The sequence below is a fragment of the Clarias gariepinus genome, chromosome 4 (genome assembly GCF_024256425.1).
Source record: "Clarias gariepinus isolate MV-2021 ecotype Netherlands chromosome 4, CGAR_prim_01v2, whole genome shotgun sequence".
In the NCBI taxonomy this organism is placed as follows: Eukaryota; Metazoa; Chordata; class Actinopteri; order Siluriformes; family Clariidae; genus Clarias; species Clarias gariepinus.
In genome coordinates, this window is record NC_071103.1 from 40,943,767 (window position 1) to 40,969,200 (window position 25,434).

Sequence of the window (25,434 nt, forward strand, 5' to 3'; positions counted from 1 at the left end):
GGGACTCCTGTCTTACCTCATCTGTCATCCTGTCCATCACCAGAGCAAACAAAAAGGGGCTTAGAGCCGATCCTTGATGCAGACCCACCTCCACCTTGAACTCTTCTGTCAGAGTACTCATACTGCATCTGATGTACTCTTTCTAGGCATAAAACCATATTGCTGCTCACAAATACTCATCTCTGCCCTTAACCTAGCTTCCACTACTCTTTCCCACAGCTTCATTGTCTGGCTCATTAGCTTTATACCTCTATAATTGCCACAGCTTTGCACATCTCCCTTGTTCTTTAAAATTGGCACTAATACACTTCTCCTCCATTCCTCTGGAATCCTCTCACTCTCCAAGATCTTGTTAAACAAACTTGTCAGAAACTCTACTGCCACCTCTCCTAAGCACTTCCATACCTCCACAGGTATGTCATCAGGACCAACAGCCTTTCCACTCTTCATCCTCTTCAACGCCCTTCTCACCTCACTTCTACTAATACTTGCTACTTCCTGTTCCACAACAGTCACCTCTTCTACTCTTTGTTCTCTTTCGTTTTCCTCATTCATCAACTCCTTAAAGTACTCCTTCCATCTTCCCATCACCCTCCTGGCATCTGTCAGTACATTTCCATCTCTATCTTTAATCACTCTAACCTGCTGCACATCCTTCCCATCTCTATCTCTCTGCCTTGCCAACTTGTACAGATCCCCCTCTCCCTCCTTACTGTCTAGCCTGGCATACAAGTCCTCATATGCTCTTTGTTTGGCCTTTGCCACCTCTACCTTCACCTTACTCTGCATCTCCCTGTACTCCTGTCTACTCTCTTCAGTCCTCTCAGTGTCCCACTTCTTCTTAGCTAGCCTCTTTCCCTGAATACACTCCTGGACGTCCTCATTTCACCACCAAGTCTCCTTGTTCACTTTCCCCTTACCTGATGATACACCAAGTACCCTCCTACCTGTCTCCCTGATCACATTGGCTGTAGTTGTCCAGTCAACTGAAAGCACCTCCTGACCACCCATAACCTGTCTCAACTCCTCCCTAAAGACTTCACAACATTCTTCCTTTCTCAGCTTCCACCACTTTGTCCTCTGCTCTGCCTTTGTCCTCTTCGCCTTCCTCACCACCAGGGTTATTTTACACACCACCATTCTGTGTTGTCTGGCTACACTCTCCCCTACCAACACTTTGCAGTCACTGATCTCTTTCAGATTACAACGCCGACACAAGATGTAGTCGACCTGAGTGCTTCTGCCTCCACTCTTATATGTCACCCTATGTTCCTGCCTCTTCTGGAAGAAAGTATTTACTACTGCCATCTCCATCCTCTTTGCAAAGTCCACCACCATCTGTCCTTCTACATTCCTGTCCTGAAGACCAAACCTGCCCTTCACATTTTCATCACCTCTGTTCCCTTCCCCAACATGTCCATTGAAGTCTGCACCAATCACCACTCTCTCACCTCTGGGGATGCTCTGCATCACTTCATCTAACTCACTCCAGAATTTCTCCTTCTCTTTTAACTCACATCCTACCTGTGGGGCATAACCACTAACAACATTGAACATTATCCCTTCAATTTCCAGCTTCAGACTCATCACCCTATCTGATACTCTCTTCACCTCTAGAACATTCCTTACAAACTCCTCTTTTAGAATAACTCCTACTCCATTTCTTTTCCTATCCACACCATGGTAAAACAATTTGAACCCTGATCCTAAGCTTCTAGCCTTGCTACCTTTCCACCTGGTCTCCTGGACACACAGTATATCCACCTTTCTTCTCTGCATCATATCAACTAACTCTCTTCCCTTCCCGGTCATGGTCCCAACATTCAAAGTCCCTACTATCACTCCTAAACTCTTGCCTTTCCTCTTCTCTCTCTGCTTTCGACACACGCCTTCCTCCTCTCCTTCTTCGACCAACAGTAGCCCAATTTCCACCAGCACCCTGTACTGTAGGTCAACAGCACCAGTGGCGGTCGTTGTTAACCCGGGCCACGACCGATCCGGTATGGGAATTATATTCGTGATTCGCATCATTGATTTGGCAAATGTTTTACGTCGGATGCCCTTCCTGACACAACCCTCTGCATTTATCCAGACTTGGGACTGGCACAAGAAGACACTGGATTGCGCCCCCCGTGGTTGCATTATAAAACCCTTCAGACATAAAAATCAATATTGCTTTTGTTACATATCTAAATTACAGTAAGCATTCAATACATTAGCATCCTGCCCTGTGTAAGCTGCACCACATGCGTCATGCACATCTTGAAAAATTTTAAAAATCTATTTCCCTCTCATGTAGCACTCTACATATAATACATATTTGTTAAAAATCAACTAAAACAATTTTTTATAGGCAAGATTAAACAAGCATCATACCTGTAACAAGGAGAGATAATCAGTGGGTCAAACTGTCAAACCCGTGGTCTGATCTTTAAGATTTTCATTTACTTCCTCTCTTCCCTCGTATTCTGTGTGTTTACATGTCTATTTAAGCACATGGCATTTGTTTTGATCCTCCGCCATGTGCCCGTGTCTCTGACATCACCACCATCCCTCCCACTTCCTCTTTATTATTCTATCAAGATGATTTCACTCACCTGTTCCCCCTCGTTTCCGTTGTAATCATTCACCCTATTTATTCCCTCCTGTCTGTTGTCCTGTGTCAGATCGTTGTTCCATGTCGCCAGCAATCTGCCAGTTTCGTGTCCTGTTCAGTTCGTTACATCCTGTTCCTTGTTTTGGCTCCAAGCCAGTATTCTCCGGTTTTGTTTTGTTTCACCTTTCTTTTCCCCCTTCTCTTTCAGTATTTTTTTTCTCCTTTTTGCATCCAGACTGGATCCTGTTATTTCTTAGTTCGCGCTGTTCTGCAGTTTCCCGTCCCGAGGCCGGCCTGTCCCGCTCTTCTTCGCGGCTGTGCAGTTTAGCGGATTTCGGTCCCATCGCCCTCTGCTGTTCGCCGAGGGAATTGCAGTCACGTCTCACACTGAAGGCCTTTGTCCTCTTCGGAGTGGTTTTTGTTGTGTTTTTTCCCTTTTTGAGACTTTGGCGCTCCGGTGTCTTCGCCTAAAGAGAACAGTTCAGTTTGTTTGTTTTTGTTTTGTTCTGGTCTTTTGTTTTTTCTGTTTTTGCCTGATTCAAAGCACCTCTTTAACGAGAAGCAATAAAAGAAAGAACATTGAAGTAGACCTGCATTTGTGTCCGTTCTGATTCCTTGACAGAACGATCTGACCAGCATGGACGCAGCAGGTCCAGACCCCATCAGATCAGCAGTTGCCCAACAACTTAGGCCAGCATGAGACCCGGCTGACCAGCACCACGAGAGAGGTTGAGTTCCTCGCCAACCAAGTGGCAGACCTCACTGCGCGCATCCAGGAACTCCAGCGGGAAGGCGCCCAAGCAAGTTCTACCCACCTCTCCTCCAATCACGATCGTGAACCCCGCTGCAACAATCCACCTCCCTATGGCGGGGATCCCAACTCCTGTCGAGCCTTCTTGACACAATGTTCAGTAGTGTTCGCCCTCCAGCCACGCACGTTCGCGGCAGAAGAGACAAGGGTGGCATTTGTCCTGACTCTCCTTACGGGCAAAGCTCGTGAATGGGGAACTTCGGTCTGGGAGTCTCAAGCCCCATGTTGTGACTCGTTTAACGAGCTTCGGCAGGAGATGATGAGGCTTTTTGACCGGTCTGTCAGAGGACAGGAGGCAGCAGACAAGCTCGCACGGCTTCGTCAGGCAGGTCGTTCAGTCACTGAGTTTGCTATTCAGTTCAAGACCTTAGCGGCCTCCTGTGACTGGAATGAGGCAGCCTGTCGGGCCATGTTCCGAGCCGGGCTCGAAGAGGATATACAGGATGAACTGGCCACTCATGACTTACCCCGCGACCTTGAAGACCTCATCGACCTGGCACTCCGCATTGAGGCTCGTCTCTGTCGTCGGCACCAGCGCCGGATGGTCCGCTCCTCTAGCCGGGTGGAGGGTTCCCAGTCCCCCCCGGTGACCGTCGACCTGCCAGAACCTGAACCCATGCAGGTGGGACGCCTCCGTCTGACACTCCAGGAGAAACAACTGCGTTTGACCAGGGGCCTGTGCCTCTATTGCGGAAAGCCAGGCCACTTCGCCGCAGCCTGCCCAGCAAAAGTCAAGGCTCACCAGTGAAGCGGGGGATCCTGGTGAGCGCTATTCCTTTTTCTCAATCCCCCTCCTCTCGCACACTTTTACCTGTATTGGTCCAGTATGGGGAGATTTCAGAGTCGTGCTCGGCCTTGGTCGATTCGGGGGCTGAGGGTAATTTCATGGACCGCTCAATAGCTGCACGATTGGGTATTCCAGCCATTCCCTTGCCTGAATCTATCCCTGCCCGATCCCTAAATGGGACTTTAATTACTATTGTCTCGCATCAGACACCCAAGATTAACCTAGTGGTCTCAGGCAATCACCGTGAGGACACCACGCTGTACCTTCTGGACTCCCCTAGTGCTCCTATAGTGCTGGGGCACCCCTGGTTGGTACAACATGGCCCTCACGTAGATTTGTCCGGAAATTCTGTCTTGTCTTGGAGCCAGAATTGTCTTGCTTCTTGTCTTGGTCCTGCCCCTTTTTCTGGTTCTGTTTGTCCTGTGTTGCAGGTGGAGGTTGCTAATCTGTCTGGGGTCCCAGCGGAGTACCACGACTTGCGACTGGTATTCAGCAAGTCCCGAGCCATGTCCCTGCCTCCTCACCGCCCTTACGACTGTGCCACTGAGCTCCTCCCAGGCACTTCTCCGCCCTCATCCATCCCTCCTCCTCTCCTGCGGGTGCGGGGTTCTTCTTTGTCAAAATGTATTGTCCATGTATTGATTATCGTGGGTTGAATGACATTACCATTAAGAACAGGTACCCCCTCCCTCTTATGTCTTCAGCTTTCGAACTCCTGCAGGGAGCAAAGGTCTTTACCAAGCTTGACCTGCGCAACGCTTACCACCTTATCCGTATTCGGGAGGGAGATGAGTGGAAGACAGCTTTCAACACACCCACGGGACACTTTGAATACCGAGTCCTTCCGTTTGGTCTGACTAATGCTCCTGCTGTCTTCCAGGCCCTGGTCAATGATGTGCTGAGAGACATGGTAAACCAATTCGTCTTTGTGTACCTAGATGACATCCTAATATTCTCTCCCTCTTTACAGGTACACACTCAGCATGTCCGCCAGGTGTTGCAACGGCTTTTGGAGAACCAACTATTCGTGAAAGCGGAGAAGTGCGTCTTCCATGCAAGGTCGGTTTCGTTCTTGGGGTTCGTGATTTCAGCGGGTGAGATCAGAGCCGACCCTGCTAAAATAAGGGCGGTAGCTGATTGGCCAACTCCTGACTCTCGGAAGGCTCTGCAGCGGTTCTTGGGGTTCGCTGTAGGTTCGCTTGGGGTTCGCTGTAGGGTGACAGCTTCTCCCTCTCTTGCACACACACACTAAGCATACGATACCAATTAATTAGCGTCACGATGTACATCAATTAAGTCAAATAACCATATTAAATGATTTATTTCCATCATGACCAACATAATTGAATGCTGGTATAAGGTAGTCACGTCACCAACAAATATGCATTTTCGGCAAGAACATTGTCATACCAGAGTCATTGATGGGGAGAGCTAGATAACACATGCGCTTATGAGCCTCACACACAGGTAGACTGTAGTGATGGGTCGTTCATAAACGATTCGTTCTTTTTAAACGAATCTTTAACATGACTCAGATGAACGAGTAGTCTCGGAGAGTGTTTCGTTAATTTTGTACTGGGCGTACATGCGCAATGCATCGCAAAACCTCCATATGTTATATACAGGAAACAGAATTAAGTAATTACCTTTGAGTCTTTTTGGTCCTGAGTCATTCGTTCTTTTGTCACGTAACTCCCATAGATGCTATGCAGTGCAGTACACAGGAAACAGTATTAAAATAACGGTTTTGCTAATAAGCTCCAAGTCGTTCATTCTTTTGTGACTCCCATAGACGCTATGCAGTTATATTTATGTATATAAAATAACGTCAAAGAAAGTATTATACTGTTGCTTTTATTTTTTGTAAAAATTAAATAATTAAAATAAAAAATAAATTGTAAAGTTTAAATAAACAAGAGAAAGTTTTCACACTATACACTACAGTATGAGCCACAACAATAACACATAGTTATCAATATATTACAATATAAAGCCTAACAACAATATTGTTTTAAAAAAATAAACACACAAAACACACAGACACGCTGTGGGACCTGGTTCAGAGCAAGTTTGCATTGAGAAAAACAAGCTCCTGGACTTTGGATGGGCTCAGTCTGTTTCTTCTGTCAGAGATAATCTGCCCTGACTTAGAAAAAACTCGCTCAGATGGCACAGATGTAGCCACAATACAAAGTTTAGCCCCCATGACCTCAAAGAGGCTTTTGTATACAGGGGAACTCTTCCTCCACCATGCCAGAGGGTCTGATGTGCGGGGTAAAAGTGGCTCTGCAAGATAGGCCCGCATCTCCATCATTGTATATGAAGTATAGGAAGTGGTGGCAGAAATTGGCCTCATGCTCGCTACCCTTTCGTCAAAGTCCTCCCAAAACATGGCTGTTGCAGTGACGATTGCAGCAGAATCTGGAGCAGTCTTCTCTTCACCCTTAGTTGGGTTAACATGTGCTGCAGCTGTAGTGATCCTCTTTACTGTCTCATCTGCAGCCTGTTGGTTAACAAAGGCTTGCTTTTTGAACCTTGGGTGAAAGCAAGTAGCATCAGCAAGTTTCTCAATAAATTCAAAGAACCAAACCTTCTGTTTATTTCAGCCATGAGGGTGTCCACTAATTTGTTAACAAGCTCTAGACAGGATGGATTTCTTTGAAACCTGACAACAATCTTCTGATGACCTCTTGTCATCAAATTGACTTTAGATGCAGTCACAAACCTATAAAGATAAACAATTATATTTAATATAATTTCTTATAACTTGTAATTATTATTTTATATAAAAAGGAGTTATTTCTACTCTCCTGCTCATAGATCTGATATTAACGTGGTAAATCTTCCCTGCTGCTATCTTCCTGTCTCCTCTTTCATCTGTACTTAAAGGTGCGAACGCTCCCACGCTCACCTTCTCATTCTGTTCATGTCTCTCTCTCTCTCTCTCTCTCTCTCTCTATCTCTCTCTGTCTCCCCCCCTCTCCCCCTAACTCAAGTCATCATCTTGTAATTCGTCTCTGAATGAACACCTTTCTATCTTCCTCTCCTTTGATTCTTCAGGATCTCTCCAGAACATTTACAATGGTTCATGTTCTTTGTAGTAACATATGTCGATGGCACAGGCGTTTAGTCAAACATATTAAAACCCCATCTTTTGCTGTTAATAAACATAGACCTTTCTGACAGACAACGTGTGTGTGTGTGTGTGTGTGTGTGTGTGTGACTGAGTCTCTCCTTGCACCAGAAAAACTTACCGAAGCATAGCAGACAGCAATTCGCTTCTTCTACTACGCAACTTTACATAACTAAATCAACATCTATATGATTAGCCTAATGTAAGTATAAAAATATATAATCTTGTATAAAAATAGAGAGTTTAAAATTTTGTTTATTATAAATGATAAGCAAAAAAGGTTAAACTACTTACTTTTCTCCGCTCACTTCAGTGGTGGCAATTTTCCATTCCTCTGGTGTTAATGTTGGCAAAGAAGCATTGGTGAGTGCCAGGGTGGAGATGATTGGATCTTTCAGATCAGTGAACCTTTTTAACATGTAATAAGTTGAATTCCACCTTGTGGACACTTCCTGTTTTAGACGCAGCGACTCCTGTCCCATCTGTTTCTGTGTGGCCTTGAGTCTGTCTGAAGCAATTGTGCTTCTGTGGAAGTATTCAACAATAGATTTCACCTTTTGCAGTACATTTTGGACCTCCTTAAGTGCAGCTTTGACAATGAGGTTTAACATATGAGCAAAGCATAGTATGTGGTCCCAGTGGAGGTGTTCTCTCGGAGCTAAAACAATATTGCTGGCATTGTCAGTTACACAAGCTACAATTTTGTTATCCACATCCAATTCATTAGTAACTCTGGACAGCTCTCTTGCCAGGTGAGAGGCAGTGTGTCTTTCTGTCAAAACAAAGCAGTCCAAAAGATAGGATGTCATCTGAAATTCCTCTATAAAATGACAAGTCACATTGAGGTTTGATGATGTGGTCTCCTGAAGTAATGCTGCTGGAAACCGTTTCAGCTGCAAAAGGGCCACTCTCTGTTCTCAGATGTCTCCTCAAATTGGAAGAACTTTCTCCTTTGGTGGAAAAATTCAATTTTCAATTCAATTCAATTCAACTTTATTTGTATAGCGCTTTTAGCAATTTTCATTGCCGCAAAGCAGCTTTACATAGTCAAAAGAATTATTTAAGTTTGTATGAAATGTGAATTTGTATGAATCAAAATGGTCAGTTTGTCCCTGGTGAGCAAGCCGAGGGCGACAGTGGCAAGGAAAAACTCCCTGAGATTGTAATAGGAAGAAACCTTGAGAGGAACCAGACTCAACAGGGAACCCATCCTCATTTGGGTGAAACAGAAAGAGTAAATGATCTGCATTTATACAGTGTGTAGGGTGGGAGGCAGTTCAGCTATAATAGCTGATGTTAATTGATGTTAATATGGAGTCCAGGTAGTTATTGAAGACCCAGGTAGACTTGTAAGAAGTTCCAGTCATGAACTATCGAACTGTCAAGTCCCCAGAGAAACAGTTGCCAACACCAGTCAAGGCCAGAACCATTTTCTAGGTGGAGAGAATCATTCCCAGACACCAGACGCATCCCAGAGAGACACACGGGGCATCCATGTGACGAGATCTTCAGCCAGAAGCGGGGCACCAGGATGGGTCAGACAGGTCCGGAGGGCAGAGGGAGTCTGGATCACTGGCAGCTCAGGAACGACATGTGTAGCTCGACAGAGAGAGAGAGAAAGAGTGAAAGGGGGGGACAGGAGGAGAGAGGAAAAAGAAAGAGGGGGGGAAAGAGAAGAAGAGGAGAGATGGCAGTTAGGTATGGTCACAGTCACACAATGTATAATGTGAATGTATATTAACTGTAGAGTGCAAGCAGAGACTCCGGCAGGACTAACTATGACAGCATAACTAAAAGGGAGAGCCAGAAGGAAACACAAACATGAGGGCTTCCTGACATGTAAAGCAAACAATCACCTCACCGTCAGCAAACCTGAGTGATCAATGAGAGTGAGGAAGACAGCATCCAAACATACCAGTTCACCATAATACTCTACGTCCATGAGTCCCCCAGATCTGCTCCTTTACCTATGGCAAATCTATTTATAAAAATGCTTGGCTAAATAAATAGGTTTTTAGCCTGGACTTAAACACTGAGACTGTGTCTGAGTCCCGAACACTATTTGGAAGACTATTCCATAACTTTGGGGCTTTATAAGAAAAAGCTCTGCCCCCAGCTGTATTTTTCATAATACGCGGTACTGACAAGCAGCCTGCATCCTTTGATCGAAGTAGGCGTGGCGGATCGTAAGACACTAGCATTTCGCTCAGGTACTGCGGCGCGAGACCATTTAATGCTTTATATGTCAAGAGTAGTATTTTAAAATCAATGCGAAATTTCACAGGGAGCCAATGGAGTGAAGATAAGATAGGGGTGATGTGCTCATATCTTCTGGTTCTGGTGAGGACTCTCGCTGCTGCATTCTGGACTAGCTGAAGCTTATTTATGCATCTAGCTGAACAACCAGACAGTAAGGCATTACAATAGTCCAACCTAGAGGTGATAAAAGCATGAACTAGTTTTTCTGCGTCGTTTGGCGACAATAAATTTCTTATTCTGGCAATATTTCTGAGGTGAAAGAATGCTATCCTGGTAATATTATCTACATGTGCTTCAAATGAAAGGCTGGAATCAATAATCACACCAAGGTCTTTCACTGTTGCATTTGATGGAACAGAAAGGCCATCTAAAGTTACGGTGTGATCTAAAATTTTACTCCTAGCTGTATGCGGTCCTATGACTAGAACTTCTGTCTTATCCGGATTTAGCAGAAGGAAGTTAATTAGCATCCAATTTCTTATGTCCTGCACACATTGCTCAATTTTAGTAAGCTGTTTTTTCTCATCAGGTTTTGCTGAGACATATAACTGTGTATCGTCAGCATAACAATGAAAACTAATACCATGCTTACGGATTATGTTGCCCAGAGGAAGCATGTAAAGGGAAAAAAGCAGTGGACCTAAAACTGAACCCTGCGGAACGCCAAACTCCACTAGAGAACATGCAGAATAATCACCATTTAAGTCTACATACTGATAACGATGGGTCAGATAGGATCTGAGCCAGGAGAGGGCTGTACCCTTAATTCCCACTACATTTTCTAATCTGTGAAGAAGAATAGCGTGATCAACAGTGTCAAAAGCTGCACTGAGGTCAAGTAATACAAGCATAGTTACACAACCCTGATCAGAGGCCAATAGAATGTCATTTACTACTTTAACGAGCGCTGTCTCTGTACTGTGATGAGGCCTAAATCCTGACTGATACAGTTCATGTATGCCATTTCTATGTATATATGAGCATAGCTGCTCCGCTACTATCTTTTCCAGGATCTTAGAGATAAAGGGGAGGTTTGATATTGGTCTGTAACTGGACAGCTGACAGGGGTCGAGGTCAGGTTTCTTAATTATTGGTTTGATAACTGCTAATTTAAAAGATTTTGGAACATATCCAATGCTGAGTGAAGAATTAATTATTCTCAACAGGGGTTCTATTATTGCTGGTACTATCTGTTTAAGAAAATGTGTCGGTACAGGATCTAATATACAGGTTGATGAATTTGAAGAAGAGATGAGTGAAATTAGTTCATTCTCTTCAAGGGGAGTAAAGTATTCTAGGTTCTGGTCTGACATGGCTAGATTAACATCTGCATCAATTACATTGTTCGGTTTCAAAACCTCAATTTTATGCCTAATATTTACAATTTTATTATTAAAAAAGTTCATGAAGTCCTCACTATTGCATGATGTTGTTGTGGAGATTTCTGCAGTGGTCTTATTTCTGGTTAATTTGGCTACAGCATTAAATAAGAATCTAGGATTATTTTTGTTATTTTCTATAAGAGTGGAGAGATATGTTGATCTAGCTACACTAAGAGCTTTTCTATAGTTCAGGATGCTCTCCTTCCATGCTATTTGAAATACTAGTAATTTAGTTTGACGCCATTTACGTTCTAATTTCCGAGCGGTCTGTTTTAGAGTGCGCGTGTGATCGTTATACCAGGGAGCAAGTTTTTTATCTCTAATAATTTTTCTCTTAACTGGAGCTACATTATCTAGGGTATAGCGAAATGTCGACTCTAAATATTCAGTCGCCTGATCGAGTTCTGTGGGGTCAGACGGTGATCTAATTGTAGTTGGGAACTCTGGGAGATTACTGATAAAACTCTGTTTGGTAGTTGATGTGAATGTACGTTTTATACGGTAGCGCGGCGCTGTGTGTACATTATTATTGTGACACACTTGAATTGAGACAAGATAGTGATCTGAGATAACTTCAGATAGTGGTATTGTGAATAAATTTTTTATACTTAATCCAAATAATATTATTAAATCTAAAGTGTGACCTGCTTTATGAGTGGGTCCTACTACACACTGATTTACTCCTACCGAGTCCAGTATAGACATAAATGCAGTTCTCAGAGGGTCTTCTGGGTTTTCAAAATGAATATTAAAATCTCCAGCAATTAACATTTTGTCTACAGAAACGACTAGGTTTGAGAGGAAATCTGCAAATTCACTAAGAAATTGCGAGTACGGCCCTGGAGGTCTGTAAATGACAATTAGCGGGATCGACTGAGCTGACTTAATATAGTTAAATACACTTATGTTACTATAAAGTGTAAAAAAGTCTTCTTGCACAAATTACACTCTCCCTCTGTGGCTGAAGTTGCCAGAAAATGTGTCCAAATGTCACTCCTTTTTCTTGTGGCCATTCTCTTGAGCTTGTCAAATCAGGTTTTGAGGATTCCCTTCCCATAGTGTAAAAGTGTGGGGATGGAAGGGGCGGTTCCCTTGGAGATAGCTTTAAGTGACAGTTAAACTTACTGGATACACCCTGAACTTTGTTTGACCCCAACCCTTTATATTAGTATTTAGGGGACATTTGTTTGAACCAATCATTTGCAGGTAAGTATTCAAATCTATGTTATTTAATTTTATATGACTGTCCATCACGACCTGGTATGGCAACAGCACCGCCTACAACCGCAAAGCTCTGCAGAGAGTGGTGCCATGTTCCCGAGAGGATAATTGGAGGTGAGCTTACCTCCCTTCAGGACATCTACAGGAAGTAGTGCCTGAGGAAAGCGAGGAGGTTCATCAAAGACTCCAGTCACCCCAGTAACAAACTATTTAAACTGCTCCCGTCAGGCAGGAGGTATGGAAGTATTCGGTCCTGAACCAGCAGGCTGAGGGACAGCTTCTATCATCAGGCCATCAGACTGCTGAACACTGACCAATAGGTCTTCATGGACACTACACTGTCACTTTCGTACTGTCACTTTATAGTCACTACGACACTTTATGCACTCCATACTGCACATAATTGCCTTTTGCACAACATTCATTGCGGACATTCTTTATACATTTATACACAAGTAGACACACTCTCACAAACGTGTTTGTATGTGTATATACATGTATACATATGTATGTATGTGTATATGTAGATATATGTATCTACGCAACACCTTTGTTTCTGCTCCGATTTTTCATGAGATGGACTTAAAGATCCAAAATTCATTCCAGATACACAATATTACTATTTCTCTCAAACGTTGTTCACAAATCAGTCTAAATGTGTGATAGTGAGCACTTCTGCTTTGCTGAGATAATCCATCCCACCTCACAGGTGTGCCACATCAAGATGCTGATCTGACATCATGAGTAGTGCACAGGTGTACCTTATACTGCCCACAATAAAAGGCCAACCTGGAATGTGCAGTTTTGTCTCACAGCAAAATGCCACAGATGCCACAAGCATTGAGGGAGCGTGCAATTGGCATGCTGACAGCAGGAATGTCAACCAGATCTGTTGCTCGTGCATTGAATGTTCATTTCTCCACCATAAGCCGTCTTCCAAAGGCGTTTTAGAGAATATGGCAGTACATCCAACCGGCCTCACAACCGCAGACCACGTGTAAGCACACCAGCCCAGGACCTCCACATCCAGCAGGTTCACCTCCAAGATCGTCTGAGACCAGCCACTCAGACAGCTGCTGAAACAATTGGTTTGCATAACCAAACAATTTCTGCACAAACTGTCAGAAACCGTCTCAGGGAAGCTCAACTGCATGCTCATCGTCCTCATCGGAGTCTTGACCTGACTCCAGCTCGTCGCCGTAACAGACTTAAGTGGGCAAATGCTCACATTCGATGGTGTCTGGCACGTTGAAGAGGTGTTCTCTTCACGGATGAATCTCGGTTTACATTGTTCAGGGCAGATGGCAGACAGCGTGTGTGGCGTCGTGTGGGTGAGCACTTTGCTGATGTCAATGTTGTGGATCGAGTGGCCCATGGTGGTGGTGGGGTTATGGTATGGGCAGGCATCTGTTATTTTCAAATTCAAATTTCAAATTTTATTTGTCACATACACAATCATACAGAGTACAATATGCAGTGAAATGATTTTGTGCGACCACAGAGTCGCGACGGCAGCCACCTAACCGGCGCCATCATAGAAGATAAGAAATAGATACATTAGGATAACGAGGGTAAAAAATCCCCTCCCAGACTGTCCTTCGAAAAGGGCAGTGTGCGATCAGGGGTACAAAAATACCTCAGCAACAAGCACATAAAAACATGTAAACACAAGACATAAACATTGCAACGATTAGGGTACAGGGGATAGGAAATGTCCAATGTAGGCAAACAGCTCCAGTCCCTGCAGCTAGAGAGCGCTGGTCCCGATTCCGCCTGCCCACACTGAAGGGAATAAGCACACGAAGGCGTTGGATATGGGGAAGGTAGAGTGTCTATCTGTAGCTGTTATGTGTGTGCGTGAGTGCGTGCGTATCAGTTTGTAAGCCTGTAACATCCCGTAATAGTCTGCGCCAGGTGTCCTTTAAGGGGGAGGGAGTAGGATTCCAGAGCGTCTCGTTATCTTGGTCTTCGGGGAGTTTGTTATGACTCCAGCCACGGCCTTGAATGCAGTAGCTGGAAAGAAAAAAGGGGCAGCCGAAAAAGAAAATCATATTTTCCAGGTTTCGAACAATATCTGCCAATTTCACAGATATTTAATGTCCATCACTGGTCTGCAGGTCTGTCCAAATCACGTTGCATAGCTGCTAGTCTCTCCAAGATGTTATCCAATTTGCGGTCCAGAACCACAGTCTGATTACCGACAGCTCTCGTCACCACTATTTCCCAGCCAGCCAGTCTCTTGGGGTTGAGACTGACTGCTTTTAAGATTTTTCGATATTCAAGTATCCCACCTAATCCAATCAGCAGAATCCCAGTTATCAGAGTTCCGAATAGGTAGATATCTTCAACGTCCTCCAGAGACAGTGTGGCCAGGCACACAATGCGCCACTTCTCCCAACCGTCCATCGTGTATCCAGCAGCAAACGTCCCAGCAGGACAAGTAGGTTCCCCAGAACCCACATTTCTCGTCGAGAAGATCGTGTCAATTGTATTCAGAGACCAGTTGATCAAATCCATATTCCTTTTTAATTTTCAAGAGCAAGACGAGGAGAGTCTCTGAATAGTATTCACAAGACAGACAAGAGAAGCAAGCGGGGAGAGATAAGGGAGGGAGAGCAGATGCGACCGCCTTCGTCAAGAGCCGAGAGGGAAAAAAAAAAGATGAAGAACACAGGTACATTTTATTGATGGCATTTTGAATGCACAGAGATACCGTGATGAGATCCTGAGGCCCATTGTTGTGCCATACATCCATGAACATCACCTCATGTTTCAGCAAGATAATGCACTGCCCCATGTTGCAAGGATCTGTACACAGTTCTTGGAAGCTGAAAATGTCCCAGTTCTTGCATGGCCAGCATACTCACAGGACATGTCACCCGTTGAGCATCTTTGGGATGTGCTTGACCGGCGTATACGACAGCGTGTACCAGTTCCCACTAATATCCAACAACTTCGCACAGCCATTGAAGAGGATGAACCAACATTCCACAGGCCACAATTGACAATCTGATAAACTCTATGCGAAGATGTGTTGCACTGCATGAGGCAAATGGTGATCACACCAGATACTGACCGGTTCTGAGTCCCCAGACCCCCAATAAAGCAAAAAACTGCACATTCCAGGGTGGTCTTTTATTGTGGGCAGTATAAGGTACACCTGTGCACTACTCATGATGTCAGATCAGCATCTTGATGTGGCACACCTGTGAGGTGGGATGGATTATCTCAGCAAAGCAGAAGTGCTCACTATCACACATTTAGACTGATTTGTGAACAATGTTTGAGAGAAATGGTAATATTGTGTATCTGGAATGAATTTTAGATTTTTAAGTCCATCTCATGAAAAATCGGAGCAGAAACAAAGGTGTTGCGTTTATATTTTTGTTGAGTGTATATATAGATATATATAGATGTGTATATATGTATGTATATTGTGTATATGTGTGTATATATATATATATATATATATATCTATAGACTATATAAGACTATATATACTCAGCAAAAAAAAGAAACATTCCTTTTTCAGGACTGTGTATTTCAACAATAATATTGTAAAAATCCAATTAACTTTACAGATCTTTATTGTAAAGGGTTTAAACAATGTTTTACATGCATGTTCAATTAACCATAATCAATGAATTAACATGCACCTGTGGAATGGTCATTAAGACCTTAACAGCTTACAGAAAGTAGGCATTTAAGGTCACAGTTCTAAAAACACAGGACACTAAAGAGACTTGTCTACCGACTGTGAAAAACAAAGAAAGATGCCCAGGGTCCCTGCTCATCTGCGTTACCGTGCATTAGGCATGCTGCAGGGAGGCATGAGGACTACTGATGTGGCTAGGGCAATAAATTGCCATGTCCGCACTGTGAGACGCCTAAGACAGCGCTACAGGGAGACAGGAAGGACAGCTGATCATCCTCACAGTGAAACACCACGTGCACAGGATCGGTATATCCGAATATTACACCTGCATGACAGGTACAGGATGGCCACAACAACTGCCCGAGTCACACCAGGAACACACAATCCCTCCATCAGTGCTCAGACTGTCCGCAATAGGCAGTCCATGAGGAGGAGATGCACTGCAGTACTTCAAGCAGCTGGTGGCCACACCAGATACTGACTGGTACGTTTGATTTTGAGCCTCCCTTCATTCAGGAACACATTGGGAAACATTTTAAGTTTATGTCTTATGGTGTTGACTCTTTTACTGAAAGTAAAAACAGTTGAAAGTCAGAGGACGTTTCTTTTTTTTCTGAGTATATATATATATATATACTTGCACAATATTAATACTACTGTATTATTCATATGTATATTTATTCTTATAATTGTACACCACAATATTTTGTGCAAGCTATTGCTTGTGTAGCTTGCACAGAAGAATTTCACTTACATGTACTGTACCAGTGTACCAGTAACGTGATGTGACAATAAAAGTGATTTGATTTGTGTCCCTTACTATTTTTTTCACAAAATATGAAGCAAACGTTATGAAGCAAATGTTTAGCTATTTATAGTATTTTTCTTCTTTGTCTTTCGGCTGTTCCCTTACAGGGGTCGCCACAGCGAATCATTTGCCTCTATCTAACCCTATCCTCTGCATCCTCTTCTCGCACACCAACTAACTTCATGTCCTCACTCACTGCATCCATAAATCTCCTCTTTGGTCTTCCTCTAGACCTCCTGCCTGGCAGTTCAAACCTCAGCATCCTTCTACCAATATATTCACAATCTCTCCTCTGAACATGTCCCAACCACCTCAATCTGGCCTCTCTGACTTTATCTCCAAAACATCTAACGTGGGTTGTCCCTCTGATAAACTCATTCTTGATCCTATCCATCCTTGTCACTCCCAAGGAGAACCTCAACATCTTCAGCTCTGCTACCTCCAACTCTGCCTCCTGTCTTATCTTCAGTGCCACTGTCTCTAAGCCGTAGAGCATTGCTGGTCTCACCACTGTCCTGTACACCTTTCCTTTCATTCTCGCTGATACTCTTTTATCGCACAACACACCTGACACTTTTCTCCACCCATTCCAACCTGCCTGTACCCGCCTCTTCACCTCCTTCGAACACTCTCCGTTGCTCTGGACCGTTGACCCTAAGTACCTAAAATCCTGCACCTTCTTTACCTCTGCTCCCTGTAGCCACACCGATCCTCCTGGGTCCCTCTCATTAACACACATGTATTCTGTCTTGCTGCGGCTAACCTTCATTCCTCTGCTTTCCAGAGCATACCTCCACCTCTCCAAATTTTCCTCCACCTGTTCCCTGCTCTCGCTACAGAGCACAATGTCATCTGCAAACATCATAGTCCATGGGGACTCCTGTCTTACCTCATCTGTCATCCTGTCCATCACCAGAGCAAACAAAAAGGGGCTTAGAGCCGATCCTTGATGCAGACCCACCTCCACCTTGAACTCTTCCGTCACACCTACAGCACATCTTACCACTGTCCTACAGCTCTCATACATGTCCTGCACTACTCTAACATACTTCTCTGCCACTCCAGACCTTCTCATACAATACCACAGCTCCTCTCTTGGCACCCTGTCATATGCTTTCTCTAAATCTAAAAAGACACAATGCAACTCCCTGTTACCTTCTCTGTACTTCTCCGCCAGCATCCTCAAAGCAAATACTGCATCTGATGTACTCTTTCTAGGCATAAAACCATATTGCTGCTCACAAATGCTCACCTCTGCCCTTAACCTAGCTTCCACTACTCTTTCCCACAGCTTCATTGTCTGGCTCATTAGCTTTATACCTCTATAATTGCCACAGCTTTGCACATCTCCCTTGTTCTTAAAAATTGGCAACAATACACTTCTCCTCCATTCCTCTGGAATCCTTTCACTCTCCAAGATCTTGTTAAACAAACTTGTCAGAAACTCTACTGCCAGCTCTCCTAAGCACTTCCATACCTCCACAGGTATGTCATCAGGACCAACAGCCTTTCCACTCTTCATCCTCTTCAACGCCCTTCTCACCTCACTTCTACCAATATTTGCTACTTCCTGTTCCACAACGGTCACCTCTTCTACTCTTTGTTCTCTTTCGTTTTCCTCATTCATCAACTCCTTAAAGTACTCCTTCCATCTTCCCATCACCCTCCTGGCATCTGTCAGTACATTTTCATCTCTATCTTTAATCACTCTAACCTGCTGCACATTCTTCCCATCTCTATCTCTCTGCCTTGCCAACCTGTACATATCCACCTCTTCCTCCTTACTGTCTAGCCTAGCATACAAGTCCTCATATGCTCTTTGTTTGGCCTTTGCCACCTCTACCTTCACCTTACTCTACATCTCCCTGTACTCCTGTCTACTCTCTTCAGTCCTCTCAGTGTCCCACTTCTTCTTAGCTAGCCTCTTTCCCTGTATACACTCCTGGACTTCCTCATTCCACCACCAAGTCTCCTTGTCCACTTTCCCCTTACCTAATGATACACCAAGTACCCTCCTACCTGTCTCCCTGATCACATTAGCTGTAGTTGTCCAGTCAACTAAAAGCCCCTCCTGACCACCCATAGCCTGTCTCAACTCCTCCCTAAAGACTTCACAACATTCTTCCTTTCTCAGCTTCCACCACTTTGTCCTATGCTCTGCCTTTGTCCTCTTCGCCTTTCTCACCACCAGGGTTATTTTACACACCACCATTCCGTGTTGTCTGGCTACACTCTCCCCTACCAACACTTTGCAGTCACTGATCTCTTCCAAATTACAACGTCGACACAGGATGTAGTCGACCTGAGTGCATCTGCCTCCACTCTTATATGTCACCCTATGTTCCTGCCTCTTCTGGAAGAAAGTATTTACTACTGCCATTTCCATCCTCTTTGCAAAGTCCACCACCATCTGTCCTTCTACATTCCTGTCCTGAAGACCAAACCTGCCCATCACATTTTCATCACCTCTGTTTCCTTCCCCAACATGTCTATTGAAGTCTGCACCAATCACCACTCTTTCACCTCTGGGGATGCTCTGCATCACTTCATCTAACTCACTCCAGAATTTCTCCTTCTCTTTTAACTCACATCCTACCTGTGGGGCATAACCACTAACAACATTGAACATTATCCCTTCAATTTCCAGCTTCAGACTCATCACCCTATCTGATACTCTCTTCACCTCTAGAACATACCTTACGAACTCCTCTTTCAGAATCACTCCTACTCCATTTCTTTTCCTGTCCACACCATGGTAAAACAATTTGAACCCTGATCCTAAGCTTCTGGCCTTGCTACCTTTCCACCTGGTCTCCTGGACACACAGTATATCCACCTTCCTTCTCTGCATCATATCAACTAACTCTCTTCCCTTCCCTGTCATGGTCCCAACATTCAAAGTCCCTACGATCACTCCTAAACTCTTGCCTTTCCTCTTCTCTCTCTGCTTTCGAACACGCCTTCCTCCTCTCCTTCTTCGGCCAACAGTAGCCCAATTTCTACCAGCACCCTTTAGGTCAACAACACCAGTGGCAGTCGTTGTTAACCCGGGCCACAACCGATCCGGTATGGGAATTATATTCGTGATTCGCATCATTGATTTGGCAAAAATTTTACGTTGGATGCCCTTCCTGACACAACCCTCTGCATTTATCCAGACTTGGGACTGGCACAAGAAGACACTGGAATGCGCCCCCCTGTGGTTGCATTAGTTATTTATAGTATTATTATTTGCAAATAATTACTGTTTGCACCTAATATTAAAACCAAGCACAGGTTTACACATTTTCCAAAATAAATAAATAAATAATAAATACAAAAATAATTTCTGAGTACTATTAATATTATTATATAATATTTGTATAATATTCTTTATTAAATCCAAAAGTATACATCTTTTACATCTACATAAGAACATACACTCGATACATATACTGTAAATTTTTTTGCATGCTTTTTTATTAGATCACGATAAACAATAATAACAATATTTGGACAAAACCTGATCTATTTCACTGCATAGGGTCTATGGGAGTCATGAACGACTTCGTTCAATACTGTTCCTGTGTACTGCATAGTGTCTCTGGGGGTCACGTGACCAAAGAACGAACGACTCAGGGACTCATTAGCAGAACCGTTCGTTCAATACTGTTTCTTGTGAACTGCACTGCATAGAGTCTATGGAAGTCATGTGACAAAAGAACGAACGACTCGGGGAATCATTAGCAGAACCGTTCAATACTGTTTTCTGTGTAGTACTGCATAGCGTCTATGGGATCCCCATTGCAAAAGAACAAACGGTTCAGATTGGAAAATATGAGACGTAAGCTGCTTATTCTGTTTATCATATGTCTTTAGCTGCATTGTAATATTTTAATTACTGAGACTATAACCAAATTGTGTATGTAGTCGTGTTCTGGTCTGTTTATTAAAAATTTTACAAAGAACGAAATGAACTAAATAACTGAAAAAAAGATTCATTCGTTTTGATAAACGAGATTCAAAGAACCAAGTCACTAAAATGATTCGAACTTCCCATCACTAGTAGACTGAGGCTATCACATGTCGCATGCAGAGAAAGCCTGAAGTGTCCCTCTGATATCGTTCACCCCCAACAAGGCCTCAAAGAGAAGGTTCCACTACTTTAACATTAAACTCTTTTAACTTATAAACATCATGGAAGAACAAGAATTTGTGAAGTTCATTAAACCAGTAAAACGAAATGGAAGAATATTAAAACACATGGACAATGAACTAAATAATACAAATAAGAAAGGAATAAGCAAACAAATTAAATTTAATCATTGTATTATTCAGACCAGTTATACAACAGCTACACAGGCAGGTTGGGATGGGGGGGGAAATGTCAGGTGTTTTGTGCGATAAAAGAGTATTAGCGAGAATGAAAGGTAAGGTGTACAGGACAGTGGTGAGAGCAGCAATGCTCTACGCCTTAGAGACAGTGGCACTGAAGAAAAGACAGGAGGCAGAGCTAGAGGTTGCAGAGCTGAAGATCTTGTCATTTAAATTCATCAGAGGAACAACCTATGTTAGATGTTTTGGAGATGAAGTCAGAGAGGCCAAATTGTGGTGGTTTGGACATGTTTAAAGGAGAAATTGTGAATTTATCAGTAAAAGGATGCTGAGGTTGGAACTGCCAGACAGGAGGTCTAGAGGAAGACCAAAAAGGAGATTTATGGATGTAATGAAAGAGGACATGAAGTTAGTTGGTGTGAGAGAAGAGGATGCAGAGGATAGGGTTGATGTAGGCAGATGATTCGCTGTGGCGAGCCCTGAAAGGGAACAGCCGAAAGACAAAGAAGATTATTTTTAAGAGCATTAAAATACACTATATTGGAAAATGTATTCACTTACCCATCCGAATTCATTGGTTTCTGGTGTTCCGATCACATGCATGGTTACAGGTGTATAAAGTCAAGCACCTAGAAAGACTTTGTGCAAGACTGGGTCGCTCTCAGAAACTTGAATTGGAGTGAATTCCAGCCTCGTACCGTGATAGGATGGGCAGTAGGTCCAATTGTGAAATTTCCTCACCACTAAATGTTCCATAGTCAACTGTTAGTGGTATTATAACAAATTGGAAGCAATTAGGAATGACAGGAACTCAGCCACGTAGTGTTAGGCCACATAAAATCACAGGGCAGGATCAGCGGAAATTGAGACACATAGTGCACAAAGGTTGTCAACTTTCTTTAGCTACAGACTCTCAAACCTCCTTCAGATTAGCTCAAGAACAGTGCATAGAGAGATTCATGGAATATGTCCTTATGGCCAACGGACTGCATCCAAGCCGTACATCACCAAATGCAATGCAAAGCATTGGATGCAGTGGTGTACAGGATGCTGCCACAAGATTCTAGAGCAGTGGAGACGTGTTCTCTGGAGTGACGAATCACGCTTTTCTGTCTGGCAATCCGAAAGACAAGTCTGGGTTTGGAGGTTGCCAGAAGAATGGTATTTGTCTGACTGCATTGTGGCAAGTATAGGTTTGGTTGAGGGGGGATTATGATGTTAGTGTCACGCGCCAGCCATATTAGCCAAGTACATCCAGGTCATGATTTCACCTAAAAAAGTCCTGCCTCCCTAACCAATTACCTTAGTCTGTGATTTTCTCTAGTCCCCTGTATCTGTGCTTTGACCTTGATTGTTTCTGGATTTCGGTTTCGTTTTTGCCCTCTGGATTTTCTTGTTTGGACACGTGCATGACCTCGCCTGTTTATCTACTTCAAATTTGGATTCAATTCAATTCAATTTTATTTGTATAGCGCTTTTAATGATTTACATCATCACAAAGCAGCTTTACACAATCAAAAGAATTAAGTTTGTATAAAATGTAAATGTGTATGAATCAAAATTATATGATTGTCCCTGATTCCGTCTCTCACGCTGCTAGATAGCTGTTACCGACCCTGTCTGTCTCTTCGACCTCGACTCGTGTGGTTTTCCGCAACTTGTGTGCGCTTGTGAGCACTTCTACGTTCACAGACATCGCACAAGAGTGTTTTCGCCGATACGCACAGATATTCACTCTCGGCGAATTCTCGGTCCAAACATCGGGCGCTGCGATCACGCACACTCTGCCTTAGTCAAGGATTCACGCTCTTTTGGAGATTCTCTTTCACGCTCTGCTTCCGGGGTTTTGGAGTTCCCCACACGTCATTGACCTGCCTCCTCTCTAGTCACAGGGTATTTCCCCATTCATTCTGCTCACTCACACGCACAGCCTCTCCCCTCTCTGCTTCTGCCGCATGGTGAAGATCCTTTGTGCTTTCCCATTAATAAAGTTGTTTGTCTGCAATTGAGCTCACTTCCGTTTAGTCACATCCCTGACAGTATTCTTCAGCCATGACAGACCCAATGGACTTGAATCAGTTAAGGCAGGCACTTTTACACCAGAGGGCGATGCTGAGCTCTCACCAACAAAACATCCAGCAGGTAAGACTCTTTCCTCCATTACCACCCAGCTTCAGCCACTCAAAGATAACCCGATCCCAGCTCCAGTGACCACCTCACATCATGAACCCCAGCTCCCAAACCAACAACCGTACAACGGGGAACCCGGAACCTGTCGCTCCTTTTTGTCCCAATGCTCCTTACTGTTGGAGCTCCAGGCGTCCTCCTTCCCTACTAAATGCTCTAGGGTGGCTTATGTTATCACTGGCTGCATCGGCGAATTGGGACACCCAAGCACTCTATGATGTCTTTCTTCACGGTCTCTCTAAAGATGTCAAGGACCAGTTGATTAGGCAGGAGCTCCCCTGTGATTTCAATGGTCTTATGGATTTAGCGGGTCGTGTCGATGCTCTGCTAACTCAAAGATGCCATATTCGATCCAAGCTCTCTTCCAGTTCTCGACCCTCAGCACCACCACTGTCTTCTCATAGTTTGCACACAGTATCCGGGCTGATCCCCAGTTCATACCCAGAGTCTATGCAGGTAAACAGAACCCGGATCTCCTTTGAAGAGCGTCAGTGGTTCTTGCTTTTATTGTGGCCAGATGGGTCACTATGTTTCCCAGTGCCCTCTGAAAGCAAGAACTTCTCCAGGAAAATTAAGGGACTCTCCTTTAGGGATGATTCAAATTTAGGGATGATTCTCCTCCACCGACTATCCTGCCGCCACACTGTCTCATAGACGCGACCTTACCAGATGTCGAGGCTCTGGTCAAGCAAGCGTTAAACCCGGAACCTGGCCCACCAGAAACAACACCTGGTAGGCTCTTCGCACCACCACTAGCACGTCCATAAGACCTAGAATGGGGATATAGTTTAAGATTCAAAAGTCACCCCGGAGGAGCCCGTACTCTTGCATTAGTCCAACAGATACTCGACAGCCTGTGATGTCTGTACTCGCAATAAAGCCATCAATAAACCCCCAGCAGGCCTCATGAGACCACTTCCAATTCCCCACAAGCCATGGTCCCACATAACCCTAGAATTTGTTACTGGACTCCCAGACTCAAATGGCTACACCTGCATCGATTCTCCAAACGGTTCACTTTTTTCCCCTGTCTAAACTCCCCTCAGCCAAGGAAACGGCAGAGATACTCATCCTGCATGTATTTCGCCTTCACGGTATCCCCGTAGTTATTTGTTCTGACGGCGGACCCCAATTCTCCGCCCAATTCTGGACAGCATTTTGTAAACTCATTAGTGCTACACCCAGCCCCTTCTCTGGTTATTACCCTCAGACCAACGGCCAGACTGAGAGAGCCAATCAGGACCTTGAAACACCGATTCAATGTATGACCTCCCAAGACCCACACTCCTGGAGCCGGATGCTACCCTGGATTGAATATGCACATAATTCCCTACCAACATCTTCCACGGGCCTCTCACCATTCCAGTGTTGTCTCGGCTACTAACCTCCTTTGTTTCAATCCCAAGAGGAGGAGGTGGCGGTTCCCTCGGCCCAAGCTTTCATACATCGCTGTAAAAGGACCTGGCAACATGCAAGAGCTAGGCTTCGCCATGCAATAACCCTATTTAAGTGTCAAGCAGATCGCCGCCGTTCAATCGCCCCAACCTCGTTCCACGTCTCCCAGATAAGACCGATAGTTTCATGTCCATTAAAGCAAGGTCCATAAACAGAGTGGAAACTGCAACCCATGCTTTCTTGTTCAACATCAGTGTCTGACCTTGCAAATGTGCTTCTGAAGAATGGTCAAAATTTTCCATAAACACACTTCTTAACCTTATGCAAAGCCTCCCTAGAATCTGCAAATGGTGGACTAACATCATCTTAAACCCTATGGATTAAGCATTGAATGTTACTCAAGTTCATATATATGTGAAGGCAGGCAGAATTCTTTTCGCAATATAGTGCATCTACTTTCATGATTTCTGTATTTTGATTCACTCTGTTCATCTTTTATTAAAAGTCAATAACAGTGGTATTATTATGAAATCTCTGTAAATGAACACTACCACTGAAAAGTTGGTTTTTATTACTTTCTACATTGTAAAGCAATGTAAGGAGGTGTTCAAAATATCTTCTTTAAACAGGAATTGAGTTATCCGTTATTGAGATATATCTGTTACTAACTCTAAATGAATTTCTCCTCTGCAGCAAAGGTAAGTTTTGGTCTTGCTTTCCTGTGAAGGTCTTCATGAGAGACAGTTACGTCATGGAGCTTGATGGGTTTTGCAAATGCACTTGACACAATACTGTTCTTGCAAGAACTGTTTCAGAGAGCTGACCTCAATGCCCTAAAATAACAACGGGCTATAATTGTTGTTACATAATTACCTAACTATTAAAT

At 43.9% G+C, this 25,434-nt stretch overlaps 1 protein-coding gene across 1 annotated transcript in view; it reads right to left on the reverse strand.

Moving 5' to 3' along the window:
* The window catches only part of LOC128520493 (NACHT, LRR and PYD domains-containing protein 14-like), a 550,151-nt gene that overhangs the window by 143,018 nt on the left and 381,699 nt on the right, over positions 1-25,434 (reverse strand). The window lies entirely within an intron of this gene.